This window comes from Somniosus microcephalus, chromosome 11 (assembly GCF_052327205.1).
Source record: "Somniosus microcephalus isolate GS21.2 chromosome 11, FLI_Smic_1.0, whole genome shotgun sequence".
NCBI classification, from domain to species: Eukaryota; Metazoa; Chordata; class Chondrichthyes; order Squaliformes; family Somniosidae; genus Somniosus; species Somniosus microcephalus.
The window spans coordinates 92,990,997-93,012,017 of NC_140997.1; the positions used below are offsets into that span (position 1 = coordinate 92,990,997).

General features: G+C 44.8%; 1 long non-coding RNA gene across 1 annotated transcript in view; it reads left to right on the plus strand.

Moving 5' to 3' along the window:
* The first annotated feature begins 31 nt into the window (after positions 1–31).
* Positions 32–21,021, plus strand: part of LOC147110745 (uncharacterized) — a 93,722-nt gene continuing 72,732 nt past the window's right edge. Inside the window, exon 1 of the long non-coding RNA XR_015079978.1 lies at positions 32–416. This is a non-coding gene — a long non-coding RNA (uncharacterized LOC147110745). The remainder of the gene's footprint in view (positions 417–21,021) is intronic.

A 21,021-nucleotide genomic window follows, 5' to 3' on the forward strand; every position in this document is an offset into this window, starting at 1 on the left:
CTCTCTCAACAACAATCCCAGCCTCCCTCTCTGTGCGCCTGCTCCGCTGTTGCTGTCAGTCAGTTGTGCCGAGCCGCTATTAGCGGCTGAGAGGCGGGTGGACTCAGACACGCTCCTGTAGCCGAGGGTAGGGCGACGACCGCCGGCCGCCAGCAATGGCCGGGAAACAGCCGGGAGCCCGGCCCCCCGCTCGCCGCACGGAGCCTGTGTTGGCGCGGCTCTGACCCGGGACCCAGAGCGCTCGGGATGGGAACCTCTGCTTCATCCATCGCCGCAGAGACAGAAGCCGGCCTCTCCGGCTCCTCACCGGGTTGGCGCGACCCCGGGAGCCCGCTCTGGGGGAGCGGAACACTGGCCGCAGCTCGCGGGGAAAGCGCCCGCAGCCTCCAGCAGCATCCACCGAGGAGCCGCAGCAGGTAACCGCGGGGAGCAGGGTACAAACACCGGGAGAAAGTCACTAAAACCGAGCTCAACCGCAAAATAATCGCCCAGATACTGTGCTTAAAATGGACTAAGTGTTGGGCAGAAACCAGGGGACGTTGGTTTAAATTAGAAAGGAGCAGTCAGTGAGATACTGAGAAACCGTGTCAGATAAAGTAGAAAGTAAACTGGCTAGAAATGATCCTTCAGTGGCAGGGAGACAGCATCCAGACCAGATCCAGACTGCTCTTTTCAAAGTCACTTCGAGGGAGAGCTGGAAAAATGTGATTGAAAAGATGGAAGAGGAAGGAAAGGAAAATGTTAGATATTTAAAAATAGAGAGGAAGAGAAGCACCAGTACAGTAAGATTCAATAAAAATATAGATTGGCAACCAGAAAGTTAAACCGTGATATGGAATGAGTGCGAAACAGATGAGAAGCCTGAAAGAGTTGTAAGGATGGGAAAGCCAGTGTGCGGAGCAAAACACTGATAGAAAAGAGAGCACTCATAATAGTTTAAAAACCGGGAGAAGGAATACGGTTAGTGAAATAGAGATTAATAGCTGTGTAGGTTTGAGTAAGAGCAGTAACATTGAATTACAGTTTTAAGCTCCCCTGTCAAATCATTGTTGTTTACATCATGGCCTATGCTGAAATCACCAAGTTTTAATTTTGCTGTTATCTGGGTGGGTGCTCAATGTGGGTGAGGGGATAACTCGGGTAATAGTGTCGTGGAATCTACAGGCCTGTGATAAGGCTGGTACAATGGTAACAGTTTTTCTTGGATGGAATATTAAGTGAGCTTATCCAATCTGCTGCCTGCATTGAATTTTAAGTTGTCAGTGCACTAGTTCCCGTTTGCTGGCTAAAAACATTTTCTCCCAACACTACTGTACTTAAACAACCCACCCCCCCTTACATAAACAAGGAGTCCTGAATCGGTGAGCTATTTTTACATTGCACTGTTTGTGACCTACTGTGTCTCATGAGAAGTTGTGTAATTTAAATCTGACCCCTGGAGTGGTGTGGCATCCTCCATAAAGGGGGAGGGAGTTTAGTAGATTCAAGAGGTTGAAATCCTAGATGACTACTTTTATTACATTGTATCCTGTTGCCGTGCAGATTTTTAAAATAAAGGAATACATGTGTGATTACTGTGTACAAATATAGTCCATTTCACACGGACGCATTTTGTGTCATGTTGCGTGACATGTTTTTCTGTGGTATCTCAACAGGCAGCTAAATGTAATATTGTCTGAAACTGTTTGCATTAAAAAAAAATGATTTGTGGTTTTTTAAAAAATGCAAGAAATTGTGCAACAGAAAAATCATATTGCGCGATTCTGCGAATTGCTGACAATTGTAATTTTGCGAAAAGCAGTCCATTTGCTAAACAAAAACTGACCATTTTGTCATGATGAGCTTCTTACCTATTTGTGTGCCTTGAATGGTGTCTAGTGGTTAAATTGATCTGCACAATCATTCCTTTCTGCTTCCCCCACCAAAGAACACTTGCATGGTTCCGAAAGCTTGTGAAGAAACCTGTCACCTAATAGTCAGTTGAGGTAGATAATGTAGCACTTGTATTGTTCAAAAGGCTGCAGTAAGTGAGAAATTGACACTGCGCGGTAGAAGAAAGCTGTTTTAAATTGGAAGGTTAATGAAAATGCATATAAGGGAGAAAAACATTGAAATATGTGTAGAACCTTGGTTAGATCACACTTGGGAGTACTGTGAACAATTCTGGTCTCCGTATTATAAAAAGGAATATAGAGGAACTGGAGAAGGTGCAAAAAAGATTTACTAGAATGATACCAGAACTGAGAGGTTATACCCATTAGGAAAGACTGAACAGGCTGGGGCTCTTTCCCTAGAAAAGAGAGACTCTGAGGGGTGACCTGATAGAGGTCTTTAAGATTATGAAAGGGTTTGATACGGTAGACACCGAGGAGATGTTTCCACTTGCGGGGGAGACCAGAACTAGGGCCCCATAAATATAAGATAGTCACTAATAAATCTAATAGGGAATTCAGGAGAAACTTCTTGACCCAGAGAGTGGTGAGAATGTGGAACTCACTACCACATGGAGTGGTTGAGGCGAATAGCATAAATGCATTTAAGGGGAAGCTAGATAAGCACTTGAGGGAGAAAGGAATAGAAGGATATGCTGATGGGGTGAGATGAAGAGCTGGCGGGTAGGAGGCTCCGGTGGAGCATAAAGACCAGCATGGACCCGTTGGACCGAATGACCTGTTTCTGTGCTGTAAATATTATGTAATACTTAGTAATGTGTTTGCAGTATAGCATTACAAAACAGAAGCAACAAGAGGGAATCCTTGAAAATAAAGAAACCAGAAAGATAGTCACCTAAAAGAAAGGAGAACTAAAATGAATGTATAATACCCAGATACATTGGTGCTGGAAGTCCATTGTGGTTCTAGGTCTTGAATGGTTGAGAGTTAAAGTGGTGTGGGTAAATGCAGCCTCTGGTATGATCTTGAGCCAGGCACACCAGGTTTGAGTCCTGGCCTGTGCAGAGTTTGAGCTGAATCGGGGTGGGATAGCAGTACTCGAAGATACATTTGGTCTCTTTTTTCCATGTCTGAGGAGACGGTGAAGCTCCTGGATCATTGCGACTCCTGCTGGAAGTGTGCACATGTGGATAGGTGTCTAGCGAGGACAGGATTGATGCCTTCCACAGTTACTAACTCTTCTTGCACCTGAAGAATGACCCCTTGGAAAGGACCAGCGAGAGCGGCGGAGATAAAAGGAGCGGGAGCGAAGGAGAGAAAAAAAATCAAGGTGTGACGTCATAGGACAGCAGGTAGGTGATTGGTTGGTGAGTATTAATGTTTTTTCTCTCTAAGCTAGGACAGTGGTTTAAAATAGGACCGGGAAACTATAACATACTGTATTAAATTTATAGCTTAACGATAACTATAAATAATTGTTGAATAAAGACTTAACTAATTAATAAATAAAACCAGGCTAGTCTAAGATATGGCAGGGCAGGTTGTGTGTCTGGATTGCAGTATGTGGGAGTTTGTGTACAGTGACACTGTCCCGAGCGAACACGTCTGCAGGAGATGTCTCCATCTCGAATCTCTCCGGCTCCGAGTCATTGAGCTGGAGTGCGAGTTGGAGACACTCGACACATAAGAGAGGGGGAGGAATTTCTGGACAGTTTTATCCAGAAGACAGTCACACCCCAGAGGAAAGTACAGGTTCAGGAAAGGGAGGGTGTGACTTTTGGGAGCTGGGTAGCAGGGACTTGGGAGAGGTTGAGAAGGAGGTCCCACAGACACTGGTCCTGTCCAGCAAGTACGATGTACTTGCTATCTGTGCGGACAAGGAGAAAGACTGCAGGGAGGACAGCCACAATGCAGACCAAGGCACCGTGGCTCAGAAGGCTGTCCAAGGGGTGGGGTGGGGGAGGAGAGCAGAATAGAAAAGTGGTAGTTATAGGGGACTCTATAATTAGGGGAATAGACAGCATCCTCTGCAGCCAAGAACGAGAATCTCGAAGGGTGTGTTGCCTACCCGGTGCCAGGGTAAGGGATATCTCATGGCGGCTGGAGAGGAATTTGGAAAGGGAGTGGGTAAATCCAGTTGTCATGGTCCATGTTGGAACAAACAACATAAGTAGGAACAGGGAGGAGGTCCTGCTGAAAGAGTATTAGGAGTTAGGCTCTAAATTAAAAAGCAGGACCTCAAGGGTAGTAATTTCTGGGTTATTGCCCAAGCCGTGTGCAAATTGGTATAAAAGCAGACAGATCAGGAGAATTAACATGTGGCTAAAGGGCTGGTGTGGGAAAGAGGGGTTCCTTTTCATGGGACACTGGCACCAGTTCTGGGACAGGAAGGAGCTATACTGATGGGACGGGCTCCACCTGAACCGGGATGGGACCCATGTCCTAGCGGAAAGGGTAATTAGGCAGGTGGCAAAGGCTTTAAACTAGTAAGATGGGGGGAGGGATCTACAAAAAATGAAACCAGCCTAAATATAAACAAAACAGGAAAAGAGAGCATAGGAAAGAATAAAGTAATGAGGATATTGATGGCAAGTGAATAAATATAGAACAGGAGTCTAAAAAGATGGTTAAACATAAAGTGAGAGGAAATCGTATTAAAAATGAGTTAAACTGTCTGTACAGCAATGCACACATTGTCCGTAATAAAACTGGGGAACTGGAGGCAATCATGCGTTGCGAAGAACCAGACATAGCAGGAATTACTGAGACATGGCTACAGAAAAATCAGGACTGAGAATTAAACATTGCAGGGTATAACATATTTAGAAAAGATGGAGAGGGAAAAGGGGGAGGTGGAGTAGCTGTACTTATTAGAAACATAAAAAATAGGAGAAGGAGTAGGCCATTTGGCCCCTCGAGCCTCCTCCACCATTCAATGCGATCATGGCTGATCATCCAAATTCAGTACCCGGTCCCTGCTTTCTCCCCATACCCCTTGATCCCTTTAGCCTTTAGAAATATATCTAACTCCTTCTTGAATATATTTAATGTATTGGCCTCTACTGCCTTCTGTGGTAGAGAATTCCACAGGTTCACCACTCTCTGGGTGAAGAAATTCCTCCTCATTTCTGTCCTAAATGGCTTACTCCTTATCCGTAGACTGTGACCCCTGGTTCTGGACTCCCCGGCCATCGGGAACATCCTTCCTGCATCTAATCTGTCCAGTCCTGTCAGAATTTTATAAGTTTCAATGAGATCCCCTCTCATTCTTCTAAACTCCAGTGAGTGCAAGCCCAATCGACCCAATCTCTCATACGTCATTTTTGCCATCCCAGGTATCAGCCTGGTGAATCTTCGCTGAACTCCTTCCATGGCAAGAACATTCTTCCTCAGATAAGGCGACCAAAACTGCGCACAATACTCAAGGTGTGGTCTCACCAAGGCCCTGTACAACTGCAGCAAGACATCCTTGTTCCTGTACTCAAACCCTCTCGCTACGAAGGCCAACATACCATTTGCCTTCTTAACCGCCTGCTGCATCTGCATGCTTACCTTCAGCGACTGGTGCACAAGGACACCCAGATCTCGTTGCAACTCCCCTTCTCCCAATCTATTGCCATTCAGATAATCTGCCTTCCTGTTTTTGCCACCAAAGTGGATAACCTCGCATTTATCCACGCTATATTGCATCTGCCATGCTTCTGCCCAATAACCCAACCTGTCCAAATCATCCTGTAGTTTCTCGGCATCCTCCTCACAGCACACACACCCACCCAGCTTTGTGTCATCTGCAAACTTGGAGATATTACATCTAGTTCCCTTGTCTAGATCATCATTAATATATATTGTGAATAGCTGGGGTCCAAGGACTGATCTCTGCGGTACCCCACTAGTCACTGCCTGCCACTCGGAAAAAGACCCGTTTATTCCAACTCTTTGCTTTCTGTCTGCCAACCAGTTCTCTATCCAAGTCAATACCTTGCCCCCAATCCCATGTGCCTTAACTTTACACGCTAATCTCTTATGTGGGACCTTATCGCAAGCCTTCTGAAAGTCCAAATACACCACATCCACTGGTTCTCCCTTATCTATTTTACCAGTTACATCCTCAAAAAATTCCAGTAGATTAGTCAAGCACGATTTACCTTTTGTAAATCCATGTTGACTTTGTCCGATCCTGTCACTGTTTTCCAAGTGCTCTGCTATTACATCTTTTATAATGGACTCTAGCATTTTCCCCACTATCGATGTCAGGCTTACCGGTCTGTAATTCCCCGTTTTCTCTCTACCACCTTTTTTGAATAGTAGGGTAACATTAGCTACCCTCCAATCCATGGGTACTGTTCCAGATTCCATCGAATGTTGGAAGATGATCAGCAATGCATCTACTATTTCTAGGGCCACTTCCTTAAGTACCCCTAGGATGTAGATTATCAGGCCCTGGGGATTTATCGGCCTTCAATCCCGTCAATTTCCCTAACACCATTTCCCTACAAATACTGATTTATTTCAGTTCCTCCCTTTCATCAGACCCTATGTACCCTGACATCTCTGGGAGGTTATTTGTGTCCTCCTTTGTGAAGACAGAACCAAAATATGTATTTAATTGGTCTGCCATTTCTTTGTTCCCCATTATAAATTCACCTGATTCTGACTGCAAGGGACCTACGCTTGACTTCACCAATCTTTTTCTCTTCACACATATCTATAAAAGCTTTTACAGTCAGTTTTTATGTTCCCTGCAAGCTTACTCTCATTCTATTTTCCCTTTCTTAATTAATCCCTTTGTCCTCCTTTGTTGAATCCTAAACTGCTCCCAATCCTCAGGTTTACTGCTTTTTCTGGCCAATTTATATGTCCTCTCCTTGGATCTTATGCTATCCCTAATTTCCCTTGTTAGCCACGGTTGTGTCACCTTTTTTGTTTTATTTGTATGCCAAACTGGGATGAACAAATTCTGTAGTTCATCCATGCGGTCTTTGAATGTTTGCCATTGCCTATCCACCGTCAACCCTTTGAGTGACATTCCCCAATCAATCCTACCCAACTTGCGTCTCAGACCATCGTAGTTTCCTTTATTTAAATTCAGGACCCTAGTCTCTGAGTCAATTACTTCATTCTTCATCTTAATGAAGAATTCGATCATATTATGATCGCTCCGACCCAAGGGGCCTTGTACAATAAGATTGCTAATGAATCCTTTCTCATTACATAATACCCAGTCTAAGATGGCCTGGTTGGTTCCTCGACAACTGGTCCAGGAAACCATCCCGTAAACACTCCAGGAATTCCTCCTCCACGGTATTGTTACTAATTTGGTTAGCCCAATCTATATGTAGATTAAAGTCACCCATGACTGCTGTGCCCTTATTGCACGCTTCTCTAATTTCCCTTTTAATGCCATCCCCAACCTCCGCATTACTGTTTGGAGGTCTATATACCACTCCCACTAACGTTTTCTGCCCCTTGGTATTTCTCAGTTCTACCCATACAGATTTCACATCATCAGAGCTAATATCCTTCCTTACAATTGTGTTAATCCCTTCTTTAACCAGCAATGCTACCCCACCTCCCATTCCTTTTTGCCTGTCTTTCCTGAATATTGAATACCCCTGGATGTTGAGTTCCCAGCCTTGGCCACCCTGGAGCCATGTTTCCGTAATCCCAATCAAATCATATTCGTTTACCTCTATTTGCGCAGCTAATTCATCCACCTTATTATGAATGCTCCTCGCATTAAGACACAAAGCCTTCAGGCTTGTTTTTTTTTAATGCTCTTAGACCTATTAGAATTATTATTTACTGTGGCCATGTTTGATTTAAACCATTGATTTCTCTGACTGCCACTTTTGTTTTTCTCCTTCCTATCTTTTGCTTTTATCCTTGTTTCCCTTTCCTCTGTCCCCCTGCTCAGGTTCCCAACCCCCTGCCATTTTAGTTTAAACCCTCCCCCAGAGCACTAGCAAACACTCCCCCTAGGACATCGGTCCCAGCCCTGCCCAGGTGCAAACCGTCCGGTTTGAAGTGGTCCCACCTCCCCCAGAACCGGTTCCAATGTCCCAGGAATTTGAATCCCTCCCCCTTGCACCATTCCTCTAGCCACGTATTCATCTGAAATATCCTTCTATTTCTACTGAGTAGCACACGGCACTGGTAGCAATCCTGAGATTACTACCTTTTGAGGTCCTTGTAGTGTATGTAACCGTTCCACCTTTAAGAGAACTATTTTAGTAACCGTTCCACCTTTAAGAGAACTGTTTTAAGAGTTGCACTACTTTATCTTGGCTGCTGTATACTGTAATACCGGCGGTGACCACACCGGTATATAAGTGCTGTGTAATGATTTATTGGGCAGTTCTGCCCTGACCTTCGACTAGTAAAGACCTGTTAAAATTTACTCTTGTGGTCTGTGTAGTAATTCTCATTATAACACACAGACTTAACAGTGGCGACGAGTACGATCTTACCCTGCGGCAGAGATACATCCATGGCAATTTAACGGGCGTCGAGAAGAGGCATCCGCCCTCATCATTCTGCTGAGAAACGACTCGGGTCTGCAGAGCAAAGGAAGAATTCTGACACGAAGCCTTCCATCAGCAACAGGCAGTGATCATCCCTTCTATCACGGTGGTGGGTAAGCCGATCAGCGACGAGCAGCAAGTCGGCCACGTTGACTGTGAGTAGGGGAGAAAATAAAACAACGGAGGATATAAGGGCGGAGAACTCGACCACGGCCGGGGAAAAGAGCCGGACAGAAGTCGGGGCCAGAGGCGCTGAGACTGGGGCAGCGTAAGGCACGGAAGCCGCGGTGAATGCTAATGCAGCCGGTGTGAGAGACCGGGCTACAAGCGGGCTGGGAGACGCAACAGCGTCGAGAGAGAGCTCGACCGCGACCGGTGAAAAAGGCCGGGCAGCTACTGAGGCCGCGAGGCGCAGCGACCGGGATAGCGTAAGCGCGGGAGAGAGAAGAAAAAAAAAAACCGCGGAGAACTCAGCCGCAGCCGGGGGGGAAAGGACCGGACTGCAAGAGGGGCTGGGAGGCACGATTGAAAACCGCTGGGGAGGGCGAACGCAGCAATACGGCAATCGCCATTACAGCCAGCGGGGGAGAAAGGCAAACGCGGGAAGCCGCCATTTTCGTAGGCGGGGAAGAAGACGAGCGCGGGAAACCGCCATTTTGAAAAAAAAAATAAAAGAAAAATTTCTTTTTGTCTCTCAAGAAGATTGCGAGGATGCCTAAGCGTGGTAACATCAACGATTTCGATCCCGATGTTGAAGATTGGGCAACGTATGTAGAACGCATAGAGATACATTGTAAGGCAAATAAAATATCAAATGAAGATAAAGCATTAACCTTACTAAACTCAATGGGTGCGAAGACATACGGGCTATTGAAGCACCTTCTATCACCAGCTAAACCGGCGGATCAGACTTTCGCTAATATTGTTGCTGTCCTGAAGAATCATTTGAACGCCACACCGCTGATGTTAGCGGAACAGTTTAAATTTTATGCGAGAACGCAACTGAAAGAGGAAAGCAACGCGGAGTACTTAATTGAACTGCGTAAGCTAGCGAAATACTGTCAGTTTGGGGAAAGACTGACAGAGGCACTGAGAGACAAATTCGTGTGTGGACTGTCGAAAGAAGGAACACAAAAGCGGTTGCTTGAAGAGAATGATCTTACACTTGATAAGGCTGTCACTATTGCAGCATCGCACGAAGCCGCAGCGAGAGGCACTGCGGAAATGCAGCTGAAGGCAGCGGTACTCAGCGTAGATCAAATGGCTTTGGGTACAACGAAATGTTATCGTTGTGGGCAGACAACACACGATCAGAACCAATGCTGGTTTAAAAACCAGGACTGTAGAAAATGTGGCAAGCTTGGTCACATAGCTAAAGTATGCCGGTCAAGAAAGAAGACCAGCAACAAAAAGTCACCGCAGGAAAAGTGCAGAAAGGTACATAAGGTGGCTGAGAAGAGTTCGGATGAACAGAATTCGGATTCAGACTCCAACAGCAAGGAACTGGGTAGTCTGAGAATTCACAATGTGAGTAAGGAAGCTGACCGACAAACTATCTGGGTCACACTGCGGATAGCAGGAGTCCACGTGAAGATGGAATTGGACACCGGATCGGCGTTGACGGTCATGAATAAGCAAGATTACAAAAAGTTATTCACACATATTCCCCTACGGGATACGGAGATAGTATTGTAGACATACACGGGGCAAAAAGTATACCCCATCGGAAAGATAAAAGTCAAGGTGAGACACAAGGGCAAAGAACACCAAGGAATGGACGTATATGTACTACCTGAGGGAGGTCCACCACTTCTGGGACGGGAGTGGATCAGGAAAATAAATATGGACTGGCACCCCCTAAAAGCAATGACGGTAGATTCCGGAAAAAGAAAAGATGTCAAACCTGAACGATTGTCCAGAGTACTGGATGAGGGCATATGCAGCAGTGACAGTGACAAAGCAGAGAGTGAGAACTCGGTGAAGACAATCAGCTCAGACTCTGGAACTGATGATGGTAAGACCAGCCCATGTGCAAAAGACAAGTCTAAAATGGACTTGCAGACTAATGATGGAAAAACGAAGGAGTGCATAAATGCTTCAGAAGAGAACAAAGTATCAGAACAGAATTCCACTGAACAACAACAACATAGTTTGACAGAGAATTCTGAGTCTGTCCAGTCTACAGACATGCACATTTCTGAGGAACACCGGGCTCGAACTCAATTCAATTTCAAACTACAACAGCAATTAGAACAAATGATTCGCCGTTTTGAGCAAGAGATGAATGCAACGAAAAAGTTCTTTGACACAGAGTGGGAGATTCTGGAAAGACAGCAGAAGCAGCTGATTGAGAAAATGGAACAGGAACACACAAACCGTCTGCGCGATGAGGCCAAACGAATCAAAGCTGAGCAAGAAAGGGAATATGTCAAATTCATCGATCAGTTGAAAGCTAAGAAGAAAGAGCACCCTTTTGTGAGCAGTGTCAGCAGTAATAGGCCACTCAGGGAATTGGTGGCAGAGGCAAAGGCTGAAGTGATGGAGGAAATAGAAGACAATAGAGAAGAAGCAGAAGATGATGAATCATCTGAACCATTATCACCCCTACCAGGTCACGCACGTGGTCCCTCCGAACTGAGCCAAATCAGTCTGGAAGTAGAAAAACTTCCCAAGGTACTCGAGCCTTTAGAAGTCAGCAATGCTGGTTCTGAAGTTACGAAAGTTCAAGCTGTTAAGTCCAGTGAAGGACCATTAGATGAGTCACCCCAGCAACGAGAACCTACTACACCACCGAGAACTACTACACCACAGAGGCGTTATCCGGACCGAGTCAGGAAGCGCAGGAGGCGCCTCCGCAGAGACTGAATCTGTGAACTGTTTTTACATGAAGTTGTGTATATATGTTATGATGTTATGTTTAATGGGGAATATATATACTGTTAAGCTAAAAAGGGAGGATTGTAGTGTATGTAACCGTTCCACCTTTAAGAGAACTGTTTTAAGAGTTGCACTACTTTATCTTGGCTGCTGTATACTGTAATACCGGCGGTGACCACACCGGTATATAAGTGCTATGTAATGATTTATTGGGCAGTTCCGCCCTGACCTTCGACTAGTAAAGACCTGTTAAAATTTACTCTTGTGGTCTGTGTAGTAATTCTCATTATAACACACAGACTTAACAGTCCTATTTTTTAATTTACCTCCTAACTCCCTATATTCAGCTTTTAGGACCTCATCCCGTTTTTTACCTATATCGTTGGTACCTATATGCACCACGACAACTGGCTGTTCACCCTCCCCTTCCAAGATGTTCTGCTGCCGCACTGAGACATCCTTGACCCTTGCACCAGGGAAGCAACACACCATCCTGGAGTCTCGTTTGCGGCCGCAGAAACGCCTGTCTATTCCCCTTACAATAGAATCCCCTATTACTATAGCTCTACCCCTCTTTTTGCTCCTGTCCTGTGCAGCAGAGCCACCCATGGTGTCAGGAAGTTGGCGGCGGCTGCTGCTGCCTTCCTCTGATAAGCCACCCCCCCCCCCCCCCAACAGTACTCATAAAGTGGTGTATCTGAGAGGGGGATGTCCACAGGGGACCCCTGCACTACCTGCCTGTGCCTAGTACTCTGTTGGTCACACATTCCCTTTCTGCCTGTCCAACCTTTGCCTGCGGTGTGACCAACTGATCAAACGTGATATCCATGACGCCCTCAGCCTCGCGAATGATCCAGTATGTATCCAATCGCAGTTCCAGCGCCGCAATGCGGTCTGCCAGTAGCTGCAGCTGGACACACTTCCTGCACACATAGTTGTCAGGGACACAGGAAGTGTCCCTGAGTTCCCACATAGCGCAGGAGGAGCATACCATGGCACCGGGCTGTCCTGCCATGACTTGCCCTTTAATTAATTGCAATTAAATCAAATCAGTCCCACCAATTACACTACAGTTAAATGTTATATTTAAGGGCCCTGGTTTATAAACAGTCCCCGCTACACCACAGAGACTTTAGAAACTATAGACCACAGAGTTAAAGTTTAAAAAGAGAGAAATACTCACCAACCAATCACTTACCTGCTTTCTGATGACGTCACACTTCGGTTACTTTTTACTTCTCTCCCTCTCTCTGAGACTGGAGACTAGTAAGCTCTGAGGCCTACCTGGTCTCTGGCGCACTTTTAAATCCGCCGCTCCGCCGATTCTCGCGCTGCTCTGAGGCCTACCTGAGTCTCAGCCGCGCTTTTTATCACCGCCGATTCTCCCGCAGGTCCGCCGCTCTATTAGAGATAACATAATGGCAGTAGAAAAAAGTGACACAACTATCAGCAAGACAAAAATAGAATCCATATGGATAGAGATAAAAGATAATAAACGATCAATCAGACTAATAGGTGTAGTCTACAGACCACCTAATAGTGGAAGGGAGGTGGACAAAGAAATATGCAGACAAATTAGGGCAATTAGCAAAAAACATAGAATAATAATCATAGGGGATTTCAACTAACCCGCTATTAATTGGACAGAAGAGGTAGGTAAAGGGGATAAGGGAATGGAGTTCCTACAAAAATGTGTACAGGACTCCTTTCTAACCCAATATGTGAAAAGCCCAACAAGGGAGTATTTGCTATTGGATCTAGTAATGGGGAATGAACCAGAGCAGATAAGAGAAGTAAAAGTAGGGGAACATCTAGGCAATAGTGACCATAATACAATACACTTTAAGATGATAATTGAGAAGGACATAAGTATGATGAAAACTAGGTTAATAGATTGGCGAAAAGCTGATTTTGAGGGTCTGAGAATAGAACTTGGGGAAAATAAAATGGGCAACAGTATTGGCAAACAACGATGTAGAACAGCAATGGGAAACATTTAAAACGGTGTTCAACAGAGTGCAGGAACAATATATTCTGCTAAAGGGAAAGAACAAACTAAACACTAATGAGACTCCATGCATGAATAAAGCCATAAGGGAACAATTGAGGGTAAGGAAAGAGGCATACATTAAGTACATGGACAGCAGGGGAGTGCATGATAAGGGAGAATATGAAGCGATTAGGGGAAAAGTCAAAAAAACAATTAGGAAGGCAAAGAGGAACTATGAAATTAAATTATCAAGGAACATAAAACAAAATAATAGAATATTTTACAGGCACATCAATAAAAAAAGGAATGTTGGGATGGGAATAGGACCATAGGGATAGACAGGATAATACCACCGGTAACGATAGAGAGATGGCAGAAATATTAAATAATTATTTTGCTTCAGTATTTACCAGGGAGATAGAACAGGTGGACATGAGATTAGTAATGAGATAAGTGCATTTAAAATAAAATAAAAAGGGGATATTTTAAATAAACTAATCAAACTCAAACAGGATAAAACTCCTGGTCTGAATGGATTGCATCCACACATTTTAAAAGAATCTAGGGAAGAGATAGCAGAAGCATTACTAAGCATATTTAATAATTCATTAGGAAAAGGTGTAGTTCCAGAGGACTGGCAGATAGTTAACGTAATACCTATATTTAAGAAGGGGGATAGAACATGTCCAGGGAATTATAGACCAGTCAGCTTAACATCAGTGGTAGGAAAAATAATGGAATCCTTACTAAAGGAGAAAATAGAAGAACATCTAGAAACCAAAAATATAATAAGGAATAGTCAGCATGGATTTCAAAAGGGAAAATCTTGCTTGTCCAACCTCATTGAATTTTTTTAAGAGGTAACAGAGAGAGTAGACATGGTAATGCAGTAGATGTAATTTATCTAGATTTTCAAAAGGCCTTCGATAAGGTACCCCATAATAGACTGATGAACAAGGTCAGAGAATGCGGAGTCAGGGGACAAGTAGCAGATTGGATAGCTAGCTGGCTTCAAGACAGAAAGCAGAGAGTAGGAGTAAAGGTTAGCTATTCACAGTGGCAGAAGGTGGGTAGTGGTGTTCCACAAGGATCAGTGCTGGAACCACTGCTGTTCACAATTTACGTTAACGATTTAGACTTGGGAATCAAAAACACAATTTCTAAATTTGTGAATGACACCAAGTTGGCGGGGGGGATAGTCAATACTGAGGAGGACTGCAACAAATTACAGGAGGACATTAATAAACTTGCAGAATGGGCATATAATTGGCAAATGAAGTTCAACACAGATAAATGTGAGTTACCCTGTATTACATTTTGGTAGGAAGAATAAGGAAGTCACTTATTACTTGGAGGGTACGAGTCTGGGTGGGGTAGGGGAACAAAGGGATCACTAAAAGTTGCGCCACAGGTTAGCAATGCCATTTAAAAAAAGCAAACCAAGCACTGGGGTTTATTTCTAGAGGGATAGAATTGAAAAGTAGAGAAGTTATGCTAAACCTGTATCGAACCTTGGTTAGACCACACTTAGTACTGCGTACAGTTCTGGTTGCCATATTATAAAAAGGATATAGAGGCACTGGAGAGGGTGCAGAGAAGATTTACATGGTTGATACCAGAAATCCGAGGGTATACATATCAGGAAAGGATGAACAGGCTGGGTCTCTTTTCGCTTGAAAAAAGGTTGAGGGGTGACTTAATAGAAGTCTTTAAAATTATGAAAGGTTTTGATAGAGTGGATACAGAGAGAATGTTTCCTCTTGTGGGGAAGAGCATAACTAGAGGCCATCAATATAAGATAGTCACCAAGAAATCCAACAGGGAATTCAGAAGAAACTTCTTTACCCAAAGAGTGGTGAGAATGTGGAACTCGCTACCACAGGGAGTGGTTGAAGCGAATAGTATAGATGCATTTAAGGGGAGGCTAGACAAGCATATGAGGGAAAAGGGAGAGTTTAAGAACTTAAGAAATAGGAGCAGGAGCTGGCCATTCGGCCCCTCAAGCCTGCCCCGCCATTCAGTAAGATCATGGCTGTAGTGTCCGTGTGTTGATAAAGACACTGAAGACAGGAGTTGGTTCATAGGTGTTTACTAAGCAAAGTCTGGGGGGGGTTCTAACGGATATACACAATATACAGGCTTATATAGCCCGAGTGGCCATTACCGGCATTACAGCACACCTGGGGCTCTTAAAGGCACATACACTACAATTCCTCCCCTTTTAGCTAACCAGTACATCATATTTTAAGTAATTATTAATTACATGTTATAAGAAAAATAATATACACATTGCTGTAGTTAATTAATTATAAGTCAGTCTCTCAGGAGGCTTCCTGACTCGGTCCGGATAACGCCTTGAGGGTGTAGTAGTTTCTGGTGGTGTAGTAGGTTCTTTTGGCAAGGCTGATTCGGCTTGAATGCCAGTGTCGGGTTCATCGGGTTCCAGTATCACCGGATCGGAGGTAGATATGGGTATCTCTACTTCATTGTTAGACGTATAGAGTTGTGGTGTAGGTTGTCCCTTTTCGGATGACTTTATGATTTGGTCAGCATGGCGCCTTATTATGCTTTCTCCGATGTCCACGGTATACATCAGTGGTCCTAGTCGTGTGCAGATAGTTCCAGGCTGCCATTTCTCGGTACGGTAGCCCTGGGCCAAAACTTGTTGACCTATCTGGAAGGTTCTAGTTGGCCTTTCATTCATGCCTTGAAACTGCCGGTTCTCCACGTCCCTTCTGATGTTGCGCTTGACCAAATCCAGCTGGCATCTTAGGTTTCTATTGAAGAACATCATGGCGGGAGTTTGGTTGGTAACCATATGTGTTGCATTCCTGTATGCGAATAAGAAGTTATCCACCTTGTGCTGAAGTTTTATGTCTTCATTACCCATGGCCTTTATGGCCTTCTTGAAGGTCTGGACAAACCTTTCAGCCAATCCATTGGTGGCGGGATGGTATGGGGCGGACGTGTAGTGCTTAACCCCATTGTTTTTTTAAGAACTTTCTGAATTCTTCGGACACAAATTGCGGTCCATTATCAGAACAGATCTGTTCCGGCAGCCCATTCCTGGCAAATATGGTCCTTAATACTGTGATGGTTTTTTCCGTGGTGGTGGAGGACATCTTTATTACCTCCGGCCACTTGGAGTGTGCATCAACTGCGATTAAGAACATTGAGTCCATAAATGGACCAGCAAAGTCGATGTGCACCCTTTGCCAGGGAGATGAGGGCCACTCCCATGGATGTAGAGGGGCTTGTGGTGGAGCGTTTTGGACCTTCTGGCATCCTAGGCAGCTCTTGGTCATTTCTTCGATGTCTCCATCGACACCTGGCCACCATACAAACGCCCTAGCTAGGTTCTTCATTTTCACTCCACCCAGATGCCCCTCGTGAAGCTCCTTTAGCACTTTATCCTGGAGTTTGGGTGGAATCACCACTCTGGATCCACACATCAAGGTTCCTCGGCACACTGACAGCTGTTCTCTTCTTTGCGAGAATGCTGGCAACAGTGGTTCGCCATGTGCTGGCCATCCCTTCACTGTTGAATTGTAGACCCGTGAGAGAGTCGGGTCATTTCTCGTCTCCCTTTCAGTGGCAGAATTTGTTACTGGTAGACATTCCACTATGGTAGAGTGGAACATCTCTACTGGGTCTACTGTAGGTGCCTCTTCTACCGTTGGCAACGGTAGGCGCGATAAACCGTCAGCATTCCCATGCTGTTTTGATCCTTTGTATTCTATGTTGTATTGGTGTGCCCCTAGAAAAAGGGACCACCTCTGTAGCCTTTGCGCTGTCATAATGGGAACACCCTTTTTAGGGTTGAATATGGAGATGAGGGGTTGATGGTCAGTCAACAAGGTAAATTTTTGTCTGTGTAGGTAATGGTTGAATTTCTTCACTCCCCATACCAGGCTGAGTGCTTCCCTGTCGATTTGGGCATAGTTACGCTCGGCTGAGTTTAATGAGCGTAACGCAAAAGCTATCGGCCGTTCTGAGCCATCAGGGAATTTATGGGATAATACTGCTCCTATGCCGTAAGGGGATGCATCGCACGCCAGTCTGATTGGCAGTGATGGGTTGTAATGAGCCAAAACTTCTTCGGATGTGATTAAGTCTTTGCATTTATGGAAGGCATGTTTACAGTCTTCGTTCAATTTCCAAATCACTCCTGTTTGTCGAAGTTCATTAAGAGGGTGTAGAAGAGTTGATAAGTTCGGTAAAAATTTATGATAGTAATTTATTAATCCCAGGAACGACCTTAATTGTGAAACATTTTCAGGTGCTGGGGCTTTTATGACCGCTTCAATTTTTTCAGGTGACTTATGCAACCCTTCCTTATTAATTATGTGGCCACAATATGATATCTGATTACGGAAAAATTCGTACTTGGGGCGATTTGCTCGTAGTTCTTTCAGCCTAGTGAGCACCTGCTCCAAATTGGCAAGGTGCTCGTTGTCGTTTTCTCCTGTTACAAGGATGTCGTCTAGGTAGCATTGAGTCCCAGGAATCCCTTGCAGGACTTGCTCCATAGCTCTTTGCCAGATAGCTGGAGCTGATGCTACTCCAAAAACCAGTCGATTGTACTGGTACAGGCCTTTGTGTGTGTTTATCGTGAGATACTTTTTAGAGGCCTCTTCAACCTCCATCTGTAGATATGCCTGTGCCAAGTCAATTTTGGTGAAACGTTTCCCTCCGGATAGTGAGGCGAAAATATCTTCTATCCTCGGAAGAGGATACTGTACTGTGTGAAGGACCGGGTTTACAGTCACCTTGAAGTCTGCACAGATGCAAATTTTTCTCTGTTCTTCAGCTTTATCATTATTCAATGCTTTTTTCATGACTGGAATGATGGGTGTTGCCCACTCGCTCCAATCTATTTTGGATAATACGCCTGCCTTTTCCAAATTCTCCAGCTCTGCCTCGACTGCTGGACGAATTGCGTATGGCACCGGTCTTGCCTTAAAACATTTGGGAATTGCTGCATCTTCCACTTTTATTGAGGCGGTGATGCCTTTCAAGGTTCCTAGTTTCTCTTGAAACACTTCTTTGGCGTTGGCCAAGATGTCTTTTAATCGTTCAGGTATGATGTCATCATTGTTTATTTTCTTACTGGTCACCGTCAGTGCCTGAATGGAGTGCCAGTCTAAACGTATCTTTCTGATCCATTCACGTCCCAACAACGGTGGACCACCATCTTGCAGAACGTATAAATACAACTTCTGTATTTCCTTGCCGTTGTATACAACAGGCACCCTTATTTTCCCTCTGGGGTATACTTTCTGCCCCGTATATGTTTTTAAGATAATGGATGTGTCTTTTAGAGGTATATGCGAAAATAGCCTCTCGTAATCCCGTCGATTTATTACGGTTAGAGCTGATCCTGTATCTAGCTCCATTTTAACAGGGGACCCTGCTATCGTGAGGGTAACCCAAATGGTTTGGTAATCATCTTTGGCAAGTACATTATGTAATTTGAGACAGCTTAGTCTCTTGTTTTCGGAGTCGCTATCGCTCTTCTGGTCTTCGGAGCTACTGTCCGTCATCATTTGTACCTTCCTGTACTTTCCTTTATTGATTTTTTTTTTCTGTCTGTGGATTTATTTTGTCCAGATCGGCATACCCGTGCAATGTGTCCAATCTTTCCGCATTGCCTGCATGCTTTGTCCTTGAACCAGCAGTCCTTCTGGTTATGGGTGGATCTGCCGCAGCGATAACATCTTTCGAAACCCTGTGTCATTTCATGGGTGCCGAAGTCCTGTGTCTTTTATTGTATCTCTGCAGCTCCTCTTGCTGCTGCTTCGTATGATACAGCCACACTGAAAGCCTTGTCCAATGTTAAATCTTTTTCAGAAAGCAGCCTTTTTTGTGTTCCTTCACTTAAGAGACCGCAAACGATTTTGTCTCGAAGATAACCTGCTAGTCCTGCCCCAAATTGGCAGTACTTTGATAGCTTTCTTTATTTGGTTAGGTAATCAGCGTTATTTTCATTCTTGTGTTGATTTCTTTTGAAGAATTTGAATCGTTCCGCTATCAGCAGCGGTGTTGGGTTTAAGTGCTCCTGCAGGGTATCAACAATTTCTTTAAAATTCTTGTCCTTTGGTTTGGCTGGAGTGATTAAATTTTGTAACAGCCCGTATGCCTTTGCGCCCATTAGGTTCAGCAGTACTGAAGCTTTTTTTTCATCTTCTATTCCATTTGCAGTGCAATATACCTCTACTCTTTCCACGTATGTGGTTCAATCCTCTATTTCGCTATCAAAAGCATCAATATTGCCAGACTTAGGCATTTCAGAAAAGATATGGCGCTTCCCGCGCTTTTCTTTCTTTTCAGCAGCAAAGATATGGCGCTTCCCGCGCTTTCCCGCCGCTGCTGCCAATGACAACGCTGTATCCCGCGGTTTCCGTTCTTTGTTTTTTTTATTTTTTTAAATTTTATTGGTTTACAGTTGGAGACTCGTTCCCGCCGGACTTCCTCTGCAGGTCTGAACGCTGACCTGCTTGCCGCGCCGGCCGTCTCCCGAGTGCTCCCTCCCAGTCCGTTATTGCTTGCCTCCGATTTCGCTGCCTGTCTCAGCTGTAGAGCCAGCCGCTGGAGCCCCAGCCTGACGCCCAGGAAGGATTGGCGCAGTACCTGCCACCAGCTTGGCCAGCTGGTGAAACCACAGTTTCTCTCACTTTCTTGAGTCTTCTGGACGCCCGAGGAATCGATGTCCTTGAGGTGCTGCCGAATTGCAGGTAAGTCCGTTTCCACTTCGTCGCCACTGTAGTGTCCGTGTGTTGATAAAGACACTGAAGACAGGAGTTGGTTCATAGGTGTTTACTAAGCAAAGTCTGGGGAAGGGGTTCTAACGGATATACACAATATACAGGCTTATATAGCCCGAGTGGCCATTACCGGCATTACAGCACACCTGGGGCTCTTAAAGGCACATACACTACAATGGCTGATCTGATCTTGGCCTCAACGCCACTTTCCCGCACGCTCCCCATAACCCTTGACTCCGCTGTAGCTCAAATATATGTCTTATCTCCGCCTAGAATATATTCAATGACTCCGCCTCCACAGCTCTCTGGGGTAGAGAATTCCAAAGATTCACGACCCTCTGAGAGAAGAAATTCCTCCTCATCTCCGTATTAAATGGGCGACCCCTTATTCTGAAACTATGCCCTCTAGTTCTAGACTCCCCCACGAGGGGAAACATCCTCCCTGCATCTACCCTGTCAAGCCCCCTCAGAATCTTATATGTTTCAATAAGATCACCTCTCATTCTTCGAAACTCCAATGACGGTTATGCTGATAGAGTTAGATGAGGAAAGATGGGAGGAGGCTCGAGTAGAGCATAAACGCCGGCATGGACTGGTTGGGCCGAATGGCCAGTTTCTGTGCTGTATATTTTATGTTATCCTATGATACTAGTTATTGGTGCCAGTGACACAGTGCCTGTAATGAGTCTGTGTCTTCAGGAGACTGAGCAGACAGTCCAAGGGAAAATGGGAAGAAAACAGCGATAGATTATTTGGTCATTATTACAATGCAGTTTGTGGGAGCTTGCTGTGCGCAAATTGGCTGCCATGTTACCTACATTACAACAGTGACTACACTTCAAAAAGTACTTCATTGGCTGTAAAGCACTTTGGGATGTCCAGAGGTCGTGAAAGGTGCTGTAGAAATGCAAGTCTGTCTTTCTTTTGATAGTAATTCTTTAATCCCCAGTCTAGCAGTAATCAGAACCAATTTGTGG